This window comes from Triturus cristatus, chromosome 2_2 (genome assembly GCF_964204655.1).
Source record: "Triturus cristatus chromosome 2_2, aTriCri1.1, whole genome shotgun sequence".
In the NCBI taxonomy this organism is placed as follows: Eukaryota; Metazoa; Chordata; class Amphibia; order Caudata; family Salamandridae; genus Triturus; species Triturus cristatus.
The window spans coordinates 1060419938-1060444876 of record NC_140582.1 but is presented as its reverse complement, the minus strand read 5'-3'; the positions used below and the strand labels follow the sequence as shown (position 1 = coordinate 1060444876).

The 24939-nt window shown below is 45.6% G+C and overlaps 1 long non-coding RNA gene across 1 annotated transcript; it reads left to right on the top strand.

Moving 5' to 3' along the window:
- The first annotated feature begins 231 nt into the window (after nucleotides 1–231).
- LOC146863150 (uncharacterized) lies at nucleotides 232–15465 on the top strand. Its single transcript, XR_014978557.1, has 3 exons — nucleotides 232–364; nucleotides 14144–14163; nucleotides 14570–15465. It is a non-coding gene; the product is annotated as an uncharacterized LOC146863150 (long non-coding RNA).
- The last annotated feature ends 9474 nt before the right edge of the window (nucleotides 15466–24939 follow it).

The following is a 24939-nucleotide window of genomic DNA, read 5'->3' as shown; positions in this document are numbered from 1 at the left end:
CCAGAGCACGGCCTTACCGTCTCTAACAAACCCACCAGGACCCTTTGTACTAACAATGAATGCGCAAACAATCCCTCTGCGGGGCGCTGCTCCCCCCTCAGCGCGCCCTGGTTAATGTTATACGTTCAATTCAGCGTCGGCCGAGTGGAAGCGATTCACAGGCACATGCGTTTAAAATGATGGGACCCGCAGTCAATGCTTTAATTTGAGCCGGTGGTTGCAGGTGGTGGAGAGCACCGGCGCTCATTTGTGGGGACCGATGCTTACTTGTCTTCATCAGACCTTAACCGAGAGCAAGTGCGAGAAAAACACAAGAGGAGGAAGAGAAAGATGGAATAAAAACAGTGACAGAGGGAGAGCTCAGGTTTGAAAGAGAACTACTAGATTGAAGTAAACGGGCAAGGAGTGTGTATGGTGGTGGAAGGAGGCATAAGGGGGAATCACCACTACGTTGTTATGGTTTACAGAAATCCCGACATTCGTCAGTGCCAGCTGCTGACATCTGAGTAAAACTTTGGGCACCAGTACTTATTATTTTACAGATTAAGCACTGATGCAGTGCAGAACCTATACAGCACTACACATATTGGTCCCCTCGTGAAGGTCGGGTCACCTCAAGCTTTCAGCCCCCGACCCTCAATGCTAGCCTTATTATATGCCAAGAATAAGGACATATAATCACACAAAAGAGATGGGGTGATGGTAACGGACTCACCTACTCCGGACCCCCAAACAATACTTTTATACACCAGAAGGAGTAGGGAGTAATAAAAAGTGTCCTTGTGTTGTCGGGGCACGTGCCGTGCGTCTTAATACTGCCCTCACTCACGCAGTTGTGTGACATGCTTCATCATAGGGCTGCTACCAAACACCCCTGCGCAGCCTACGCCTGGGGTGGAGCAATAGGGTAGGGGAATACCTCGGTACCTGAACAACGTTTTTAATCCTGGCAGGAGGGTCCAGAAATAAAGTTTAGGCACAGCGACACCTCCGAGCTAGTTTTAATCTACACTGCACTTTCACTTCTGGTGATCCCAGTCACTTTAGAAATCATTTGTTTCGCTATTGTGTTGTGTTTGTCTTCCCCTACCCTTTTGCTCCACCCAAGGCGTTGGCTGCGCAGGGGTGTTTGGTAGCAGTCCTGTGATGAAGCATGTCACACAACTGTGTGAGTGAGGGCAGTATTAAGACACACAGCACGTGCCACCAGGACAGAAGGACACTTTTTATTACTCCCTACTCCTTCTGATGTATAAAAGAATAAAAACATGTCATGGGCTACAGCTCACCTGGAAATGGCTATGGTGGACTACCCTTCGGGGACCACAATACATGGTTACGAGTTAATCTACAGTTTCCTACCAGCTGTCCTAAACAACTAGGACCAGAAACCAGTTATATTGGCATGTCCAAAATGTGTTAATTGTTGTACAAAAGCTTTAAATGATTTACTGATGTTATGTTATTGTATATTATGCTGTGCAATAGTATTATGTTATATCTTACTGGGGTATGCTAAATTGGGTCATGTTTTGCCATAAATCATGTTAGCTATGCTTTGTTGTGGTAAATTACCCATGTAGTGTGCTGTTATGGTATATTATACTGGACTATGCTATGCTATATGATGTTATGATATGATGTGGTACTGTATGGTACTCTACAGTATGTTTGGATATGCCACTTGTGCTATGTTACTCTATGGTGTATCATGACATACTTTACACAGTGAGTGTAGTGGCTGATGGAGAGAGGTACCGAGGCAGTCACATACTGAAGCAAACACAACAGAAAAGTTGCAGCACTCCGCCCATCATCTTGTTGTCTTTCCTGTGTTTGCCTTACGTGGCCCAGGGTTGCCCAGATGTGGGTCCCTTGCTCACTTTGCCACTGGATTCAAAGTAGCCTGGCTGATGAGGGATGATACCCCGAAACCGGTCCCAGACTGATTTGCATTTGTCTGGGTCCAAACTGGGGTGGCATAGTGAGCAAAAGAACGATAGATTAAACCCGGTAAAAACAACAGAAACGTTTCAGCACTCCGTCCGTCATCTTGTGTTTGCTATGTTTGCTCGATGTGGCCAAGGGTTGCCTGGACGTGGGTCCCTTGCTCGCTGTGCCACTGGATTCAAGCAAGCCTGGTTGATGAGGGATGATACCCCGAAACTGATCCCAGGATGCTTGTTTCTGGTCCAGTGTGGACCTGGCGTGGTAGTCCGGGCTGGATTGTTCCTATGAGGAGCAGGGTCAAGACTGATTTGCATATGGCCGAGTCCAAACTGGAGTGGCATAATGAACACAATAATCATGGATTAAACCCAGATCTCTTGACTGGGGGTGAGTAGTTGAAAAGTTTCAGCACTCCGTCCATCATCTTGTTGTGTTTGCTATAGTCACATACCGAAACCTGAGACTGAGAGGAAGCAGGACCTAGTACTGAAAGCAAAGCACTCGCAATTGGGAGTGGGCCCACAAAACAACTCTGCTTGGTACGATCCCAGACAGTAACTGTAGCAACGGCGGAGGCACTGACCTGCAGACCACAAGGTCAGGCTTGAGGACTACTGGTACAGACCAGAGAAGTGAAACCAGCACCCAACTCTGAAAAAATCGAAACTGACACTACCTTTATCCCAGGTGAAGCCTACCTGATACTGTATCTAGTTTAATACTTCTACCCTAGACTTTAGGGGATACCGGCTTCCTGGTCAAGGTGCCAGCAGTGGGGAGCGGTTATATGTAGGTAACCCTGTGTGGTGTACCGGTTGATCAATGTGTGACTACAAAGGACATCACCCCCTCCTTGACCAGGAAGCCGGTATCCCCTAAAGTCTAGGGTTAACATATTAAACTAGATCAAGTATCAGGTAGGATTCACCTGGGATAAAGGTAGCTTACACTTTATAACAACAATTGTCTGTGTGGCTAATGGAGCCACTTAGGCTAGTTAAGGGATCCATAAGCCCTGAAGAATGCCCCAGACCAAGGCTATAGTTGATAGGCAGAAACATGTTGGTAGATAAGAGACGGGTCTGAGCCATAATCTTCTGTATACCTGCTCATTTTTATTTTAGCTTTACCTGGGGTCCTCACCAATAAAGGTGAAATACCGAAGAACCCCAAAATATTTAAGTAAGTCTGGATCCCGCCTTGTCCAGTAGTTTTTAATCTAAGAATTCCCTCCGTTCTTTAAGTCTTTGAGGAGGTTGAGTCCGCCCTGGTGGCACTGACCTACCAGGGTGGGAAGAGGATGCCAATGATGAAGCATGACACTATTATGTGAGTGACGTTTCCTCTTCCATAAAGGATGACTTTCCTCATAGGCGTGACAGTAGTCCCGTGATGTCCAAACTCTGGATTCCTGATTGTTTCTGTAACATCACAAAACAACATATCTTCTATCTCTTTTTTCGTTCCTTGCACTGCCGTACTCATTTTTGTGTTTTCATTGATACTGCGGGGGGACGTACGGTGACCTACCCTCCACCTCTCTGTTTATGTGCTAGATGCAAACTGACAGTAGGTCATGATGAAGGAGTTTGCCACCATAGTAACAAGAGTATCAAATATGGACTCAAATATGTTAGACTTGTCAGCAAAATGTTAAATATTTCATTCCACAGTAGAATCCTTCAACCAGTGCATAGAGCTGGTCGATAAGAGAATCATTGATTGGACACTGCTGGGTACATCCCTGGAATGGAGGCAGATGGCGCAAGGTCACTGAGCTTGAGGTCCACTCCCAGTGAGCTGAGATTTGATTTTATTGATTCCCAGAAGGAGTGGATGGGCCAGATATTATCAAGTTCCTTATCAATTCAATACCCAAATGCTAAATATCAAGTTCATGGAAACACTGGAATTCCTAAGGGTACACAGCGTTTTATCCCGGAAACCATTATGCCAAAAAAGCCACATCCCACTATAGCATGCTTTCTTCAACATCAAAATGCCAGAATTGTCCTAAAATCAGCCATGCAAAAGAACCGCCCATTTCGATTCGAAGACCAATGTATTTACATTTCACCCAAGTACTATGCAGAAACTAGGAATCAGGAGAAAGTTCCTGGCTCTCATCCAGGAGCAGCCTGTGCAGGTAAGAGCGGTGGGGCTGGGTGGGTGGGATTAGATGCCAGATTAGCATTCTCTGTTCATGTCATCTGTTGTGAATAGGTTCTTTACAGGTCTGCAGCACGTTTACCCCAGCTCCCTTTGTTATGCCTCAAAGGGACCTTAAATTGGTTCTTACTTTCTTGATGTGCATTCCCTTTGAGTCGCTTCATTCTTGTCTTCGTCAGCTCCTCACCATCAAGATGACCTCTCTGGTGGCATCTTGATGGTGAGGGTTACATCTGCTCAGAGGATCAGTGAGCTACAAGCACTATCATATCAGGCTCCCTACATTTAGTTTTTCCCAACAAACTGGTCCTTCGGACTTGAGCATCCTTCTTGTCGGAGGTAGTCATTCCATGTAGGTCAGTCCATAACTTTGCCTACTTTTTATGCTCTGCCTCATCTCTCTAAGGAACAGGAGAGACTAAACTTGCTGGACCCAAAAAGAGAACTGTCATTCTATCTTGACTGCACAAAAACGTTCTGGGTGGACAATCAACTCTTCGTGGGGTATATCAGGGCCAAAAACGGGACGGCCATATAAAAATGGATCATTTCCCGAAGGTCCAGGCTTTGTATTGAAATCTGCTATGCACTGGCCAAGAAGCAACCCCTTGAGGGTTTGCATGCTCATTGCACCAGAGCAAAGGGTGTAACCACTGTGTTAGAATGTGGAGTTCCAGCCCCGGACATCTGCCTGGCAGCAATTTGGGCCTCTCTGCACACGTTCACTAAGAACTACTGCCTGGACAGTCAGGTTTATTCGGACGGGCGCTTTGCTCACTCAGTCCTGCAGGACTTCTAGGAGTGAAATTGTTTCCAAGACCCACCTCTAGGGAGGTATGGCTTGAGTATATTAAGGAATCTGCGGCTAGAAGTCTCTATCAGATGACCAAGTTACTTACCTTCGGTAATGCTGTATCTTGTAAAAACTCTATCTAGCTGCAGATTCCTTCCCGACTTACATCCTCCCCACTTTGCAAACAGATTTCTAGGGACATGGCTGTTCCCCTTTCACAGTCCTAATTTTACTCACCAGTGGTCAGTGTTCTTCGTGGCTCTGCACTTCAGGCATAGAAATTCGCAAAAAGAAACTGACGTCAGCACGCTGGGATGGCACCTATATAGGCACAGCACACGTCACTTCCGGTGCGGCCAACAATGCCACGCAGAGCCAAATGACGCCACCTACCAGGGTGCAAGGGTACTGCTCACAAATTATTTTTAGATCTAGTCTGACACCTGGGGATAATTCTAAGGTAAGGAATCTGTGACTAGATAGAGTTTCTACCAGATAAGGCGTTACCAATTGGTAACTAACTTATTCTGTGGGGCACATACGTATGGCTCCACCTGATTGAATATTTGCTGCTACATGGGCCGTTATCGAGAAACATAGTGTACTGCAACATACTGGAAGGAGGTGTAACTGATCACGCCATTGTGTCCCTGGGTTTAGATCTGGGTCATATATTATCCACACTTACCCAGTGGTGTACATGTGCCACAAACTACTGGATGCCTGTGGACAAAAAAGCTCTTCAGTTTTGCTTATGCAAGTTCATGTTAGTGTTACTGCCCCCTCATTTTAGATGTTGTAGGCAACTGGGAAACTGACCTGGAGAGGCCTCTTAATGATTGAATAGGCTATGGCCAGAGAATATGATCTTCACCTATCTGCCACTCTACACATCATCTAGAGACAGTGAAATAAGCACTTCACTTTTATGTTCACAAAGGTTGTGGAACATGCCCTCATTAAACTGAGACAAAGGCATTATGGGCACGGAGAGGTGCCGGGAGGCTCCTAGTGGCGGCATCAGCTGTAATCACAGACGTCTATATTAGTCACCTGTAGTCCAGAAGTCCATATGCTCAAGCCTACCATAGACATAGTAGATGCCTTTGCTTCTTATTATGAGACTTTATACAGCAGAGAAAGCCCTAACTCACAGACAAGCAAATACTGCTTTATTCAGTCTTTACACTTGCCACTCCCGAGTCCCACGGGGAGGTGCCTATAAGATGAGGAAATAACAGAAGAGCAAATATCCCAGACAATTAGCAACCTCCCCACCTGTAAAGGAGAGGATGGGTTCCTAAGAGAATTCCACAAAATTGGTAAGGCGATCTTAGCACCACTCTTGTTTGCAGCTTTTAAAGCAGAGACCACAGGTTCACTGGGATCAATCTACAACTTAGCCATGATATCCCTCGTTAATAAATATAGGCATGAAAAATGTAACTAAGGTGCTGGCAGATCAGTTTCATAAAATCTTTCCATCCCAGATATATAAGTCACAAGTTGAGTTTGTGCCTGGCTGGACATCTCGGAATCAACTAAAGACCCTGGTGCATGCTGTGTGGTGCACTAGAAATTTAACAGAAGCAGCGCTGGCGATGTCGCTCAACAAAAAAAAAGCTTTTGAAATAGTGGAATGAGACTTCCTCTTCCAAATAGTCGCCAGAGCTGGTATCATCCAGGACCTCATCAAAAAAGTCAGTTGGCTATTTACAACTCCTGATGCGAGGATTACCTGTGGTAACTTTATATCTCGCCCAGTCAAGATTCATAGAGGAACCCATCAGGGGTGCTCACTCTTACTTCTTCTCTTCCTCCTCGCCCCAGGACCACATAACATGGCCTAGTCTTAGTGCTGTTGGCTTCTCTGCCCGCATAGTTGCAGGTTGCACAGCGTCTGTAGGATAATCTTAAGCGCCAGGATACCCGTCGGGTGACAGAGCACTATATAAATTCATATACAATATCTGCTGCACTGCATCAGAGCAGTACATTATTCCAGGGATATTCACGCAATCATAGTGCCCCATTGGCAAATAAAATCTTGTGTGTATACTCATTGCATTGAATAAACCGAAGTTACTAAACAAAATAGAAGAAACTAAATAGAAGTTTCCTCTATTCCATTACATTAGTTTGCTCATTTTCAGAGGTGTATGGGTATAAGATAGACTGGAGTAGGTGTGAAACATTACCTTTATCCAGGCGCGTAGCTAGGGGGGGGCGGTGGGGGCGGACCGCCCCAGGCGGCACTATATTAGGGCGGCCGCTCGGCACTGGTGGCCCGTTGCGGCTGCAGCCTTTATAATTTATTTAGGGACACAGTGAGTGTCGCTAAATAAATGATAAAGTCTGCCGCCCGGCCGCGGCCGCAACGGCGCGCGCGGCCGGGCGGCCCAGTTTAAGTGCAAGCAACGCGCTGCGCACTGCGCGCACTGACCTACTTGGTTGAGTGCGCCAGTGCGTCAGCGCCCTGCTGCAATTCCACCATGGTCCATGACCGTCTTTAATCTGCCCGCCGCCCGCGTATACGTTGCAGGTTGACTGGTCCCATCCCAGCCTGCTCCAGGGCCGTCAATCTTGGAGAGCGCGCGCCAGCTACAGCGCTACATTTTTGCCCGGCCCTCGCGATGAGAACGTAGCGGTGACGCGTCACGCGCTTCACCACTACGCACTCTCGTGAGGACCCAATTTGTGGCCTGGGGCAGTCTGCTGCGTGGATAATTCGTTTTCTCTGCAGCGCAGGAGAAAAGCACCTTTCCTGACCCCTGCAGCTGCTTATCACATCAGGCTGTGACACAAAGTTTGACGTAATGGAGTAGTAGGTAAGAGAATGTGTGACTATTTTCTTTTCTTTTTAAAAATATGCGCAGGCCCAGCAGGACACGTACTTCGTGTGCGCTTCATTTAAACAGTTTTTATCATTATCATGGCTGATGCAGAACAACAATAAGACAATAACAAATGTCCCAATAACGCTGGTGATTAATGATCCGCAGGAGAGCAATAATTTGTCTGTTAGTAGTTTTTAAATGCAGATGAACTGTATTTTGTGTGGAAGCTCAGTGGGTTGCTGCCTTTGCCACAGAGATCCTTGTGTTACTTGCAGTTCAGAAGTTACAATCCTAACATAGGACAGTGACCAATGAACTGTCACCAAAGAGCTGCATACAAACATGAATGGTATAGATTTTTTGTTTTGTGATATAGTTAGAACTTCCTCAGTCTTTCATCATTCTAATGTTGCTAAAATGAGTATGTTTGGGCAGATACACATTTTTATCAGTAAAGCTGACCCCCATGGAATACTCTTTAAATCCTAAGGTTGTGTTTCCCCAGACCAAACCCTCTCAAAATATACTGCCCACCAGTATGGATGACATGTGATTCCTACACCTTGTAATCCTCATTGGTTTATGTAACATTCCCTGTAGACTGATTTACATACTTGTATGATTCATTGTCTCTGAATAATGTGTTTGTGGTGTAAAGTGCTGACACACTACACTGATATGAGTAGCGCTAAACAACAAATGCATATGAGAGAGGGGCTACGGAGCGATGAGGGGCACTGGTGGAGGGTGGCAGTGAGGGAATCTGAGGAGGAGGTAGTTGGAGGGGCTGTGGAGCGATGAGTGGCACTGGTGGAGGGTGACTGCAGGGCTCGAGTCGGGGTACCAGGTGGGTGGACGGCGTCCCCTCACTTATTTTAACGGGAGCTCGATTACTGGAGCAAATGGAGCCACACATTTACTCTTTGTGCTCTCTGGGGCGAGATCGGAGCTCATTCAGAACGCTGCTCACGCACTGGCTTCTCTGATGCAATGGCATCTAAGGGGTGAGCGAGGGGAGGCAATGAGTCTGATGGTGCAAGCCACCTTTCGTGACATCACTTGCTGTTGTGAAGTCAGCGTCCCCCCCACTTCTTTTTTTAGGACTTGTGCCCTGGGTGACAGTGAGGGAATCCGAGGAAGAGGTTATGGTGTGGAGGGGGAGCTAGGGTGAGATGAGGAGCACTGGTGGAGGGTGGCAGTGAGGGAGTCTGAGGAGGAGGTCATGAGGGGGAGAGGCTACAGAGAGATAAGGGGCACTTGTGGATGGTGGCAGTGAGGGAGTCCAAGGAGGAGGTCATGAGGGGGAGGGGCTATGGGGAGATGAGGGGCACTTGTGGCGTGAGGCAATGAGGGAATCTGAGGAGGAGGTCACTAGGGGGGCCATGGAGGGATGAGGGGCACTGTTGGAAGGTGGTAGTAAAGGTATTTACGGAGAAAAAGGTTATTAGTGTGGTGCCAAAAAAGACTTTCGCATCAGCGCTAAAGCCGACCCTGTCATGGCCTTTCTGTTTTTGTTTATTTAATTAGCAGTCAGGTCATAAGGGCTACTGTGGAACATACTTTAAAGTGCATGCTAATTATATTTACTGCTTCATTCAATGTTTTAAGTTTGAAGGTGATTTTACTCATGTTTTTACCGGGAAAAAGCAAAGTGGAGCCCGATGGTGCCTGATATGGGGCTGGGGCCCAAGGTCAGCTGTGAGATAAGGTGCACTGGAGAGAGGAGTAGTGGATAATCAAGCCTGTAAGGGAGAGCGTTGCCGAGTCCGGGGTCAGGTGGAGGTAGTAATAAAGAGGGATTCTCCCTGAAGGCTCGCACAGAGGGAGCCTGTAAGGGAGTGCGTTGCAGAGTCCGGGGTCAGGTGGAGGTAGTAACGAAGAGGGATTCTCCTTGAAGGCTCGCACAGAGGGAGCCTGTAAGGGAGTGCGTTGCAGAGTCCGGGGTCAGGTGGATGTAGTAATGAAGAGGGATCCTCCATGAAGGCTCGAACAGATGGAGCCTGAGTAGTATCACATGCCTGATACTCCCACCTCAGAAACCTCCTCTTCCCATCAAAGGAACATTACATGGAAAGTGATAATATTTAGAAAGAGATTTGGAAAAGAGTGAGTTTTACTGGTCCTATTTTTCTTGTTTCTTCTGAATATTCAAGGAGTGCCGCAGCGCCGGAACAGTTTGTCCCGGGTCTTTCTCCCTGAAGGCTCGCACAGAGGGAGCCTGTAAGGGAGTGCGTTGCAGAGTCCGGGGTCAGGTGGAGGTAGTAATGAAGAGGGATTCTCCCTGAAGGCTCGCACAGAGGGAGCCTGTAAGGGAGTGCGTTGCAGAGTCTGGAGTCAGGTGGATGTAGTAATGAAGAGGGATCCTCCATGGAGGCTCGAACAGATGGAGCCTGAGTAGTATCACTTGCCTGATACTCCCACCTCAGAAACGTCCTCTTCCCATCAAAGGAACATTACGTGGAAAGTGATAATATTTAGAAAGAGATTTGGAAAAGAGTGAGTTTTACTGGTCCTATTTTTCTTGTTTCTTCTGAATATTCAAGGAGTGCCGCAGCGCCGGAACAGTTTGTCCCGGGCCTTGGATAGAGTTGAACAAGTTCCCATGGCCCCCACAACTGTGTTTAAGGATTGTGATCATAATGTGTCGCCCCTCCCTGTATTTTAGCTTTGGGCCCCCAGGCAGGCTGTGCACCATGTGTGTGCTGAGGCTGCTGTGAAGGAGAGATGCACTATTACAAGCTGGTTTTGGGTACCAAGAGCACATGTCTTTTCATTCCCAGGGAGTTGGTTGCTGCTGCTTGGAAGTAATGACAGGGAGCGACCCCTGGTTGTTGCCTTTGGGCCACCAGAGTGGGCTTTGTATCCGGTCTGTGTTGGCAAGGTGGAGCTGACTGACCCCTTTGTGCTGCGTTTTGTTTTAAGGGCACACAGTGAGTCATTCCCTGTGAATAATTAATTTGCTGTTTTTGAAAGATAAAGACTCACAGGCTTCGACACTGTTAAGTTGGTTTTGGGTCCACAGAGCACATCACATTTGTGCAGGTCCCCACTGCTTTAATGGGGGGGACCATGATGTATGGTCATTTAATGTCAGCTGTAGATGAAGGTTACATGAACAGTGTCATGTATGTGCATGTTTGCATTGTGTTGAGGGAATTACCAGGTAATTGTTCACGCAGCTCTCTGATGGATGTCACATGCGGTTTTTCTGAGTTCCCAGATAGATCATGCAGTCTGTGTGTTCTCTTTTGTACTACCAGTCACCGGTGTATTCAACTGTGTAGCCTTGGACCGTGTCTCGGACCTCTTTGAAGTGCATGCCCTCTCCCCCCCACTCCTCCCCTGGGGGGGGGGGGGGCGGCAATCTGAGGAATAGCCCCGGGCGCCACAATCTCTAGCTACGCTGCTGCCTTTATCTGACATCACAACCCAGGTGTTAAAATAAAACACACCACACAGGGAAGCCAAAAATAGCAAGCAGCATAGCCAATAATTACAAGACAATTGTCATTTGAACTGACAGCTCACATGTAATGTTTAAATGTATGCACAATTGAACAGTTGCCATAAATTTTCCCCTCAATACAAGTCTATGAAAAAAAATTGAGACGTCATTGAAGCAGCGACACATGCAGACGTCATTAATTCCTTAAAGTTTTGCTTCTGGTTGCCGATATCGAAAGCAAGGCTATGCTTTACTACAAGATGCAGGAAATGTGCAAAAGTACTGCCTCAATTAAGATGTGTCTAGGCCTACTATAGTCATACATTTAACAATTATTATGAGGTTAGAAGGCACTTCAGAATAATAAGAAAACAACATCCATGTTTGATTATAAAATATGTCAGTGCGTGTTATGATATACAGGTGCAAACAGGCATTGACTTTAAAGCTACAGGAATACAAGATTATGTTTTCACAAAGGCCAGCCTCCGCTTCTATGATATGAGATAGATATCGGCTGACCTAAAATACCTGGAGATATCACTCAATATGGGACTGCACAATATGGCTGAGGACAATATTCGACCCCTAACCACAAAGACAAAACGATTAAGATGGCGGTGGCCCGAAGATATAATAACGCATTGGGCATGCTCCCCCTCCTGGATTGCACATCCATAATTTCTCAAATAAACACGGACATAATACAATACTTCTGGGACGAAAGAAAGCCCAGGCTAAGGTCAGAGACACTCTGGGCACACATGTCACCTGGTGGTATATGACTTCCACACATGGCCTGATATTATTTAGCAATTCACATGTCAGAACTAGCATACTATCAAAAGCAATCCGGACAGATGGGTGAATTTAACAATATCTCCCATGCATACTACTTTTAGGAATTACTAGCGAATCTTGATAATCTAAATATTAAAGTAATGTTCCTAATCTGGAACACGATAGATACACTGTCAATTTAAGATCAATCCTGTAGTACAGCGATTGCTTCCTTGTGGTATAATGCCAGTATCCTGGTGAGAGTCAGCCATGGATGATCCAACCAAGGAAATCACCATTAGAATCAGATGTTACTTAATGGGGACCTTAAAGCCATTCCCACCCTAAAAGCAGATTCTGGACTTGACCTTTTGCACTGTTGGCAGTCTTCCAGCTCCAACATTGTTAGCGGGGGACTTTAGGCCTACCTCCCATAAAACTGCCAATTTTGCCTATTCAGCTGACTCTTCGGTCATGGGGTCACTACCTGAGAGTAGTTTAGGGACTCTGCATCACTATAATCACTGAACTAATGTCAAATGCGCTGGAACATAGCTCCAGCATTATTGAGAGAGAGCTTGGCAATGGGATTATAGTCATAAATACGGAGTGCTTCTTTTAGAGGAGTATGGCTATTGTTTGAGGGAAAATAAGTTAAAGTTCCTACAGTGAATAGCCTCCACAACATGTACAGGACACTGCAGAGACTGGATAGAGCTGGTCTCCTCCATCATTCATATCACTTGACCCACATCTTATGGCAAAGCCTGTCTATTCGAAACGGTTGGCGGCAGATCAGGACACGGGTGTCATGGGTTAGTGGCCGTCTTATCTCTCGGCAACCCCAGTTAGCCTTGTTACACAACATGTCTGTAGTTGTCGAACTCACTAACCACAGCCTTAAATGACCGGTGTCTACCAGGGCAACTGCTGAACTATGCCTTTTAGGCCACTGGTGGCAAGACAACACACATTTTGGATGAATGGTTGACAGCACATTGCATATTATATTGGGAAAAGGTCTGCTACAACGCAAACTTCCAAATGGAAATTTGTAATATGGTATGAGGTAATTTAATTGATTTCTAATAGCCCAGAATAGAATCCACCAAACCCGCCGGTTCCTATTCTTTGGCAGATATAGAGAGGAGTATGCTTCCTGCGATTCAACTACGCCGTCAGATGGATGCAGATCGCATTGAGTGCAGGCTCTATTGTCCCTGGAGCCACTCTCTGACATCAGCTTATACCACGCTAACATATGTGATCATTTCACAATGATTCCTATCATTAGACACCCCTATCAAAGTCTTGGAACTGTGATACTGTTCAGTCTGTGTACACCCCTGTTCACTTTTCCCCTTATTTGTGCCCCCATTTCTACCGTAGTTTGGAGTGGAGAGTCCCAGACAAGATGCAAGAAGTAAAACTGGCATGGGAGACAGCTGTAGCCCTTCAGAAGGCTAGCCGGAGGTTAAAATGGCGGCCCAAGACCTCGCTACCTCAGCAGAGCTCTGTTTAATCCAATATAAATACATGCACAGAGTTCATTTTACACCAGAGCGCCTTTGGAAGATGCTGTAAATGATGCACTCAGAAAGGGCATTCATGTGACGGGGCATTCAAACTAATTAAAAAATACTGGGCTTCCATAACCCACACCTAGACAAAAGTCCTTCAAGTCCCCATTGTTCTGTCCTGAAAATTTGCCTTTTTGGGTATGATGGGGAGGAACGTTTCCTACAGAGCGTCAGGACTCTCATTGGGCGTAGGTTTCTTTAATCTAAGTGGGACATCATAAAATAGTGAATGTCTGCCACAGCCCTTCTCATCCAAGAGGGGAAACCTCCATAAAAATGCAAACATTTGGGACCCGTAATGACCCACTTTGGGATCGCTTTGTTAATTAGCTATGTGCTCACACTGAGAAGGTGTTCTCTTCATATAACGCGGCATATTGATTATTTGGTCATTTGGGCAAGTATCCATGTCATACTAATTGTGCCATTCGCTAATATTTATGTTTATAACTGGGCAAATACTCATTAAAAAAATTGTTCAAAAAAATATTTTGCTGCCTCTAAATTTTCTTGATGGATCACTTAATGGATTGATGAATCGCTCTGTGGATGATGGCTCAAGAATTAAAAAGCACTCTATTTCACACAGGATGCCAATTGATGGAGCAGGTAAAACAAAATGTTGTATACCTCCTCTAATTTGCATGAAATTAATTACGTAATCGTTCTAAATTTAACTTGCAATAACATGTTTGCAGTGGAAGTGCTATTAATCAACCTTTACACCTTGATAAACATAAAGTACACGTGGGACTAAATTGCAAATTGCATGGCAAAATTAATTAATTAACAGTGGTACGCAAACTAACCTTAGATTGTGGTGAAATGGTAAAATTGCATGATTTATGTTGCTTTGTGATCGTTTGTGCTTTAAAAGATATCAAGTGGTAAGTATTATTGCTTTAAGGTTGCTACAGCTAGGAAAATACTAATATATAATGGGATTAGTATGGGTTTGAACATCAGAACTTTCATTTCTATATTTTAATTGCTGTTATGTCTATTTCTGCTGAAGTTGACATTCGGGCCAATTAAGCCGCAGTACCCAAGATGGCGTTCTCTGAAGCAGATGCTACCATGTGCACGTGATGACTTCTGCGCATGCCCAGATGGCTCTTGAAATCACAAGGTAGCTTGAACTCCTGACATCGTGATCCCTGCCAAGGCCGAAAGTCAGGAACTTGTCCACCAGCCAAGGGATGACCAAATGAAAGTCAAGGAAGAGACAAAGAGAGGCCCTATCAGCGGGACCCTTTTACCTTGGGAAAAGATACAGCTACTGTTCCCCTGCCTGGGAACAGAACAGACAATGACAATTTGAGAACTTTGTGAGAAGTCACTATGGAGAACCAGTTTGCACTGGGAAAAATTTCAACATACTACTGATAAAGCTGAACTGTCCAATCAGAACATTGGGTCTGCCCTAATCTAAAATGAAGTAAGGCAGAAAAAGATATAAAAGCCCTCTCATCAATCATTAAGAGGTCGGAGGAGATGGAGTTAGAAGGGTTGGTTGCAGCAGCGTTCGTTCGGTTCGTTCTTTGGGTCGCGGTCGTGGCTGCATGTATCTTTGGGTTATTTCTTAGTGTTTCCTAAATTCTATGCTATCAGTCTGAGTGTGGAATTGGTCCATGCTCCGGATTGATGTTTGGACTTTACTGAAATTCTGAACTTTTCTACGCTGTATCCTGTATTTTGCACGCCGGTTTGATCCTTTGGTGAGGACTGGACTGTCTGTTCGAGGGAACCTTCATTTGAGAATGCTGATAACTCCCTGTTTGATTTGAACCTTTCATCATCTTTAAATTGGTAAATGATTCAATGTACTTTTCTGAAAATCTATGTCTAGGAGTAATTTCTGAATGTTCATATTTTTCTTTGATAATTTTACTAATCAAATAACGAGCTCTAGATAATAAATGACAATGTAAGAGTTTTAATTAACGGTAAGATAAACAAAATTTGAATTGATAAGAAATTAGTTTGTGGTTCTTAAATTAATTATAGAAAATATTAAATGTTTCCTAGGCTTTATTTGTGTCTTAGCTGGTTCTAATTCACTATCAACCAGTCCAACTAATTGGTCCATCGACCAAATGGTGGAGTGCCTTCATGTTAAAGTCAGGATTCTGAAGATGTATATAGAATGTGTAAATAATGTGAAAGCAAATTAATCCTGATAGGTAATAAGGTACCCACATGTCCAGCGCCTTTTTCTCCTGTGTACAGATTCAAGTGAGTTTGGTTGGATGACGAGTGTGTTGGTGTTATGGGCCCCACCAATAAATGAGTGTATGAATGAGCTGTTGTGAATAAGAATCTGTGACATAAGGAGAATATGTGAATCTTGTCCTCCGCGCTGCATCACAATGAAGAGAATGAAGAATCATACAAACATAATTTCATCCAGTAACAGCTTGGCAAAGGCCCCTGTACTGTACAGGCCCTGCCTGGAAGCTGGGGAGGAGAAGGACATAGCTAAAGAAGGTTAAAGAAGCGTTATTGAATACTGAAAATACCAAGTAAGATCATTATATTCAGTTTGTAACTGTTGTACACCTTATACTTTCTTAAGTAAAATCGTGCGTTTGTTGGACAACATAAACGTCGGACTGGTGCGAGACTGATTCTGAGCACCACTCAGGATATGTCGGCCTGTAGTCCTGCTAGCTCACAGTGCACCATCTATACCCCTAACATGACAAGGTAACAAATGGATGTGCAACCTCACAACATGACAACCCTGATTCCCCAAGGAAATCGTGGTAACGGATCTAGAACCCTTTCACTTAGTTACTTATGGATACTCTAAGAGATACACAAGAAATACATACTAAGGCGTTTAAATGTTTATTGAAGCATTGTGATTCTTGAGTAAAATACTTGCGCTGCAATAATCAAGAGGAGGAAACAGAATAATGTGATTAGCATTATGAGAATGGTGAAAAAGATTAACAACTCAACCATTCTGTTGATTACAGAAAACAATATGTTTGCATATAAGTACTGTAATATGTTGTACTCCTATCTAGCTTATTCTACCCTATCATGACTAAGGTGAGTGGATCTCCCAAATCCCTAATGGGTGATCTAACTTCCCATTACCTGTTGTCGGTAAGTGTCAGCAAGCTGCCTGACTCGGCGTAGAGTTGGATAGCATCTCTCGCATGAGGTAACAGGAGTCAGCTGAGCTGGTATGCCATTACAAAAAATGGGGTTGTCCCAAAAAGTCAGGGACCTGGGAATCGAATTTATACAACAAACAATGATCCTGACTCAATACTTAACAAACCAGCAGTGTGTCATCCCGTTAGTTCTTTGTTAAATTTAGAGCTGAATTACATTTAGCATAGCTCAAGAAACTCAATTTGACACTTCACCATGAAGCGATGCAACATCCACTATTTGATTAAGCGATATTTATTTATTTTCAACAATTTTTTGATTATATAAAGTTTGGCGCATGGTTGCTCCAGAGGGAACGTGCATAAGGTAAGGGTGCTGAGAGGTGAATGTGTGAGGAGAGAATATTCAAAGAACAATAGAAGAATTAAGATAGGTAACAAAATACACGGTTTACAATTCACCGTACAAGGTGTCCTGGTCACATATCAATGAATACAATTAAAATTTTTCGTGTACAGAATCCAATTCATATTTGAGCACGTTGGGGAAGGGACGTGTACCAGGCTCATTTACAAGGGGGTGTCGACGTTTCGACCCGTCTTAGGGTACAAAGGTAATTTGATGCCTTGACCATGCGGGTCTTCTTCAGGACAACAGGGGAAGAGGGGCAACCTGACGAAGTCCTCAGCTTGACTTAATGGTCTAGCGTAAATACAGGAGTGGCTCAACCATGGATCACTAATGGCAATAATGCAATGACCATGTGAGTGGTCTGGTCGGTTATATTTCACAGACACTCGAACTGCTACGCGGACTCAATCCGTTCTGCAGTATATCTATCCTTCAAATAGGAAACGGAATCCAATTTGGGCTTCTCATTTCCAGGACACTGGCCGTTCTGCCTCTAATGCAGAGCGTGCTTCCCGTGGCGTCTCAACCGGAGGAAACCAGCATGGACCAACCTTTCAGTGCAAGTGAAATGCTCCTCTGCATAAACAAAGGCTTGATGATATATATATATATATATATATATATATATATATATATATATATATATATATATATATATATATATATATATATATATATATATATATATATATATATATATATATATTGACCACAAAACGACCTTGTTTTCCGGAATCCGTGTCCCATAGGCAGGTGGCGAGTAAAAACCAAGCAGGTCTCCCGGTAAATCAATAGGCTCACAGCGTCTTCTTCATAGAAGGACTCGCACTCAGGAGGGAAAATTGACTGTTTATTTAGTCACTCTTAACGCGTTTCGTCAGTGAAACTGACTTGATCACACGAAGTGTACTCAAAATGGGAGGTATTTACATAGCTGGAGAAATAAACGACAGACAAAAGTTTGTCTAATGGTGCATGTAACTTTGGCGGCCATTACTAAATGTCGAAAAAATAATGCCAGACTATACGAATTCATGACTCTATAGCTGGATACATGCTATGCCAACAAAATAATAAAACATATTGTTCACAGATGTATCTACAATAGTGTATCAACACAATGGACTGAAAACCAGCTATTTGTAGACATTATGATTGGAGTAAACAAAGACGCAAAAGAAGAAAACAAAGGGAATCAAAACAACACAAAGGAGCCTATGGGAAACAAGACACGTGGCTCAAGAAACAGGAAATAATGGATCCGGATATGGAGGAAAGGAAGGGTCGCCATCTCATCGGATTATTCTCATCCGTACCGGTTACCCTAACCTTTTCTTCCCGGTTCTGTGGGTACAGTAAGGAAAGAACTCTATTTCTACATTCTTTCTTTATACTTCCTTCATTGGTGATTTCATGATTTATTTTGAGCACTATTGTTTTGCAAGGGAGGTGGTTCAGTGCTGGTGTTTTCAGAACTTTGTATGATCCTGGAGGTAATTGATATTGCAACAGTGTACAACTGTGGTGCAGACACGGCTTTTCTTTTCTTTGCTCTAACCAGAAGCTTGAGGGATATAATACACAACGGGCACTATGCCGAACATTTTTCCTTTCCAGAGTTTTAAATATGTATATACAATTCTAAAGTACTATACGCGATTATGTAATTACTTTTGAAAGTTAGTGTCTTGTATATACAATGATAAAGTACCTTATGTGACTAGGCCCGTGCATCCCATTTCGGGGTAACCTTTGTGCACCAGATTAATTGCCTCTACCTAATTGTCGAATAGAGATGCAGAATACTAGCGATGGCACACTATTTGTGTATTTACTTTCAATTTGCATTATAAGCACATGTTACTTTATGCTCTAAGTAATATTACTACAGTTGATAGCGTGTTCACTGTATGGCACTATGCCAATCATAATGTCTACAAATAGCTGGTTTTCAGTCCATTGTGTTGATACACTATTGTAGATACATCTGTGAACAATATGTTTTATTATTTTGTTGGCATAGCATGTATCCAGCTATAGAGTCATGAATTCGTATAGTCTGGCATTATTTTTTCTACATTTAGTAATGGCCGCCAAAGTTACATGCACCATTAGACAAGCTTTTGTCTGTCGTTTATTTCTCCAGCTATGTAAATCCCTCCCATTTTGTGTACACTTCGTGTGATCAAGTCAGTTTCACTGACGAAACGCGTTACGAGTGACTAAATAAACAGTCAATTTTCCCTCCTGAGTGCGAGTCCTTCTATGAAGAAGACGCTGTGAGCCTATATATATATATATATATATATATATATATATATATATATATATATATATATATATATATATATATCCAAACAACAGTAACCCCAAAGAGGCGAAGCCACGAAGAATATGTGAAGCTCACTGGTTTTATTGACAGCTTGCCAGCAGACACCTTGTCTTGAAGCCTGCATCAAGGTTAATACGCCAGACGTGTTTCAGGAGTGAAAAATCCCTTCTTCAGTGGCGTGTTCATGACAAAATGAGAGCGCTGTTCTGTGCGCACAGTTCAAATACCTACACCTGCCCCAGGGGGCGTGGCCATCCTCATGGCCTTCTGGGTGTTGTAGTGCGCACATCAATAGTCCTCAGTGGGTGCGCAGACACAGTCAATCATTTAGAAAAGGTTGTCCAAATCAATTGATGCAACTGTTCAAGTGGGGACCTGCCCTGCTTTGTAGGTGCCAATAGGAGCTACGCGTTAGCACCACCCTGTAATGGTGCCAACCCGCTTTCTTCCCGTATGTTGCAACTGTGTGTTGGTGTGTAAGTGGCTGCATGGGTTTGTGAATAGCTACATGAGTGTCTATATGGGTTATTGATTGGTTGTGTGGGTGTGGTGTGTGTGACTGTGCATAGATGTGTGAGTGGGTGATTCACTGGGTGCATGGTTTCAAGAGTATGGGTGGGTGAGTGTGTGTATGGGTGTGTTAGTGAGTTAATGTATATCTCAGTGGTATATGTGTGAGTAACTACATTTGTGAAAGGCAGTATATATATGTGTGTTGGAGTATATAAATGGCTATAAGTGGGAGTGTGTGATTGTGAGAGTGGCTGTATGGATGAGTATGTGCTTGTATCAGTGATTGTATAAGAGCGTAAGAATGTGCTAGTATTTGTATGAGTAAGTGAGCTGGTGTGTGTATAACGGTATAGGTGAGTAAATGGCAGTGTGATTCATTTTTTGCATGACTGACTAGGTGTGTAAGTACCTCTATGGATGGGTGGCAGTGTGTGAGTGTCTATATGGGTGTATGAGTGCATATGATAGTCCTGTACTGAGTGACCATAAGTATGAGTGACTGTACAGGTGAGTGAGTGGATGTGTGTGTAAACCTAAGAATCAGTGAGTGGGTATGTAGTTATTGGTGTTCGAGTGTCTATGGTTTTGAGAATGGCAGTCTGTTTTTTAGAGTGGGTGTATCAAAGGTTATATTAGGGTGTGAGAAGAAGCATCAAATTATCACATGGATGATGTCATCAGTGATGTCATTTGAGATATCATCAGTGATGTCACTGACCATTTCATGAGTGATGTAATATGTAACGTCATCAGCAGTGCATTGCGGGGGTGCGAGTTATAGTTAGCTGAACTAACTATAACTTTCCCTCCAACCTATGGTGTTTTCTGTGAATTTCTAAGGTTTTTTTTAAATGCTTATTTCTAAGTATAACGTGCCTGAAACCTATGGTTTTTTTCAGTGAATTTCAAAGGTTTTTTAAATGCTAATTTCTAACTATAACGTGCCTGAAACCTATGGTTTTTTTAAGTGAATTTCAAAGGTTTTTTTAAATGCTAGTTTCTAACTATGCCTACAGAGGTAGGACACATGAAGAAAGAAGAAAAAAAGCACAGAAAGAAGCAAAAGAAATGCAGAAAGAAGCAACAGAAGTCCACAAAGATGAAGAAAAGTGCAGGAAGAAGCAAGACATGTGCAGAAGAACGAACAGAGGAGCAGAAAGAGCCCTTGTTGCGAAATCATCCTGTGCCCACAACTTTTTCAGACGGGTACTGGTGGTAACTGACTCTGACTAACCAGGCCTAGAGCCAGTGCTATGCTAAAAGACACTTAGAATACAGTGAAAACACCTACATACACTAGGGAACACTATGCGTTGGCGTATCCCTGTGATTAGCATGACCTCCTCTGTAAGGCCCTAGTACATAATAGGGCAGGGGTATTAAAACTACCTCTAAGTCAGAGGTGCAGAAATATGCTACTTTAACTAGTAGTCGCGTTTGCAGAGTGGTGGAGAAAGGGTACTGGGCGTCCAACCAACGCTCAGGAATTCCGCTGCGTAGGACTTACAGGAGGTACCAGGAGGGGTTCTTGGCCCCCAAACTCCCTCAGGACTAAATTGGACTTCATCCCCCATCCCATAGTCTGTCACGAGGCACGTTTGCAGAGTGGTAGAGAAAGGGGGCCGTGGCCTACGAAGACGTCTTAGCAATCCCACTGTGTGGGACTTACTAGAGGTTGCAAGAGGGGTAGTTGGCCCCCAAGGACATCCTTGGGGGCCAACTTCCCAAACTATACCTCCAGTCAGTCCCACACAGCAGCACTAGTAAGTACTCGTACCAGGCCGTGCCCACTTTGCCCACCACTCTACAAACGCGCTCCCTGGCGCGCTCTTGGATGGGGATTGAAGTCCCCTTCACTGCTGGGGGTCCTTTAGGGGCCAACTAGCCTACCTTTTACCTCCAGTAAGCCCCACGCAGTGGGATTGGTGAGAGGTAGACAAAGGCCATGCCCCCTTTCTCCACCACTCTGCAAACGCGCCCCCCTGGCGTGTTTTAGGTTGGGGGACTAAGTCCTTTGAATCCTGAGGGTCCCTGGGGTCCAACTAGCCCACCAGGTACCTCCAGTAAGCACCACAGAGCTACATTGCAGAGAGGTGTAAAAAGGGGCATGGCCTGGACCACCTCTCTGCAAAGCAGCGCAGTGGCGCTTACCGGAGGTACATGGTGGGCTAGTTGGCCCCCAGGGACCCTCAGGATTGAAGAGGAATTCATTCCCCACCTTCAAACGCGCCACAGGGCGTGTTTGCACACATATCACCTCAGGCCCTGCCCCCTCCCTTCACCACTGTGCAAACGTGCCCCATGGCACGTTTTAAGTTGGGGGATTAAGTCCCCTTGAATCCGGAGGATCCCTGGGGTCCAACTAGCCCACTAGGTACCTCCAGTAAGTGCCACAGAGCTGCGTTGCAGAGAGGTGTAAAAAGGGGCATGGCCTGGACCACCTCTCTGCAACGCTTACAGGAGGTACCTGGTGGGCTAGTTGGCCCCCAGGGACTCTCAGGATTGAAGAGGAATTAATTCCCCAACTTTGAACGTGCCCCAGGGCGTGTTTGCACACATGTCACCCCAGACCCCGCCCCCTCCCTTCACCACTGTGCAAACGCGCCCTGTGGCGCGTTTTAAGTTGGGGGATTAAGTGCCCTTGAATCCTGAGGGTCCCTGGGGTCCAACTAGCCCACTGGGTACCTCCAGTAAGCGCCACAGAGCTGCGTTGCAGAGAGGTGTAAAAAGGGGCATTGCCTGGACCACCTCTCTGCAACGAAGGCCTGTGGCGCTTACTGGAGGTACCTGGCAGGCTAGTTGGCCCCCAGGGGCCCTCTGGTTTGAAGGGGAATTAATTCCCCAACATAAAATGCGCCACAGGGCGTGTTTGCACTCATGTCACCTCAAGCCCCGCACCCTCCCTTCACCACTGTGCAAACGCGCCCCGTGGCGCATTTTAAGTTTGGGGATAAAGTCCCCTTGAATCCTGAGGGTCCCTGGGGTCCAACTAGCCCACCAGGTACCTCCAGTAAGTGCCACAGAGCTGCGTTGCAGAGAGGTGTAAAAAGGGGCGTGGCCTGGACACCTCTCTGCAACGCAGCCTTGTGGCGCTTACTGGAGGTACCTGGTAGGCTAGTTGGCCCCCAGGGACCGCCAGTATTGAAGAATTAATTCCCCAACTTAAAACGCGCCACAGGGCGCGTTTGCACAGTGTTGCTGGGAGGGGGCAGGGCCTCGGCGATGCCGGTCTTTTTAAAAAAAAAAATGTAAGAAGGGGAGCTGTGTGGCCTCCCTTCCTTTCCTATTTTATGGACCCTGCGGACCCCGTCCCCCAGGGCCTGACCCCTATTTTTGAAATTTTTTCCAAAATGGAAAGGGGCCGCGTGGCCCCCCTCCCGAGGCCATATTCGGCCCCGGGGACCCCATCCCCTAGGGCATGGCCAGTGTTTATTTGTTTTTTGAAATATATTTGGAGGGGGGCTGCATGGCCCCCCTCCTCTGGCCACTCCTTGCCCCGGGGACCCCATCCCCCGGGGCCTGGCCACTCGTTGGGGACCGTGGGGGGAGCCCCAATGCCCCCACGGTCCCAGCCGGCTCCCCGCCTCCTGTAGGAACCGGCATTGCTTTTCCACAGGGGGAGCTGCTGACATGCAGCTCCTTGTGTGGAAAAGCAATCTGGTTTGGATTTTGGAAGAGAGAGCAGGTTTCCTGCTCTCTCTTCCAAAATCCAAACCACAGTTTGCTATGGCAGGGCGGGAGCCACGAGGCTCCCGCCCTACCATAGTAAACAGCAGTGTCTCGGGGGTGGGCACCCCGGGACACTGCAGGAGCCAGCCCTGGGGGTGTGGCGGTCCCCAGGGCCATCACGGGCTCCAGGAGGGGGCCGCGCAGAACCCTCCCATCCAATGCACAGCCCGGGGAGATGGTGGTCCGCGGGGCTCGGTGGTCCGTAACAGACCCCCAAATTTACATTTTAGTGCCCTGGGGAGGTGGCGGTCCCCGGGGCATGTGGGGGGGCTCGAGCCCCCCCACACAGGTTTATTTTTTATTTTTTTAAAACAAGCCCCGGGAGGTGGCGGTCCCTGGGGCTGCGTGGGGGCCGTGTGCAGATAAAAGCCTTCGGGTGGCGGTACCCAGGGCTGCGGAGGGGCCATGTGCCCCCGCAAATATTTAAGAAAAGTCCCAGGGGTGGGTTCCTGGGCCCCCGCAATTACTTTTCATCATGCTCCCGGGACTTAGCTCACCCGGGGGCTAAATAATACCAAAGCGCAGGAGCCCGCGCTTCGTTATTTTTATTTTCACAGCGGGATTCGCGGCTCCTCCGCGAATTTTGGCATTTTTATTTTTAAAAAATGCTTTTTTGGCCCTAGGGGGCCAAAAACAAATGACAACATCTTGCGTGCTGAACTTAGCCCTTGTACAGAATGTTCAAGGTGTTCTGAGAACCAACCAAATGGTAAACAAACTGAGTTCGCGGAATGTTATCCTGTGTGTGCACGCAAATGAATGTCTGTCAAATGTCACCATGTTTAGGGAGTGAGCATGTAAAGATGGCATTTCTTAACTGGGCCTAATACCACCAAGTGAAAGAACCTGGACTGAGATTTAAGTTGATGCAACAGGATTAACCCCATAGAGATGCACCCTGGTGATAGAAGGGGAAAACATTATCATGGAAGGTAGGTGTGGCTAGCGTACCTCTAGAGTATGTCATGGCAAATGCAATACATAGGGAGTGCATGGCCAGTGGCAACTTGGGTGAGGTAGGGTAGGAGTAATTTGTGGCTACCTTTATCTGTTGCAGCTTATTGGTGCCTGGGTGTATGAGGCACTGGCTGATTGCACATATTGCTAAAAGATATATCTGCCAGAGGAGCAGGAGAGTGCATCAGTGCTGCAGACATTTCTCTATAACGTCACTGCGCCATTATCCTGCATGAGAACATTTGTACTGCTCTAGTGATGCACATGCAGGGAGTAAGGGCTCTGATCCCTCACGATGATAAAAGGCCTACAAAATT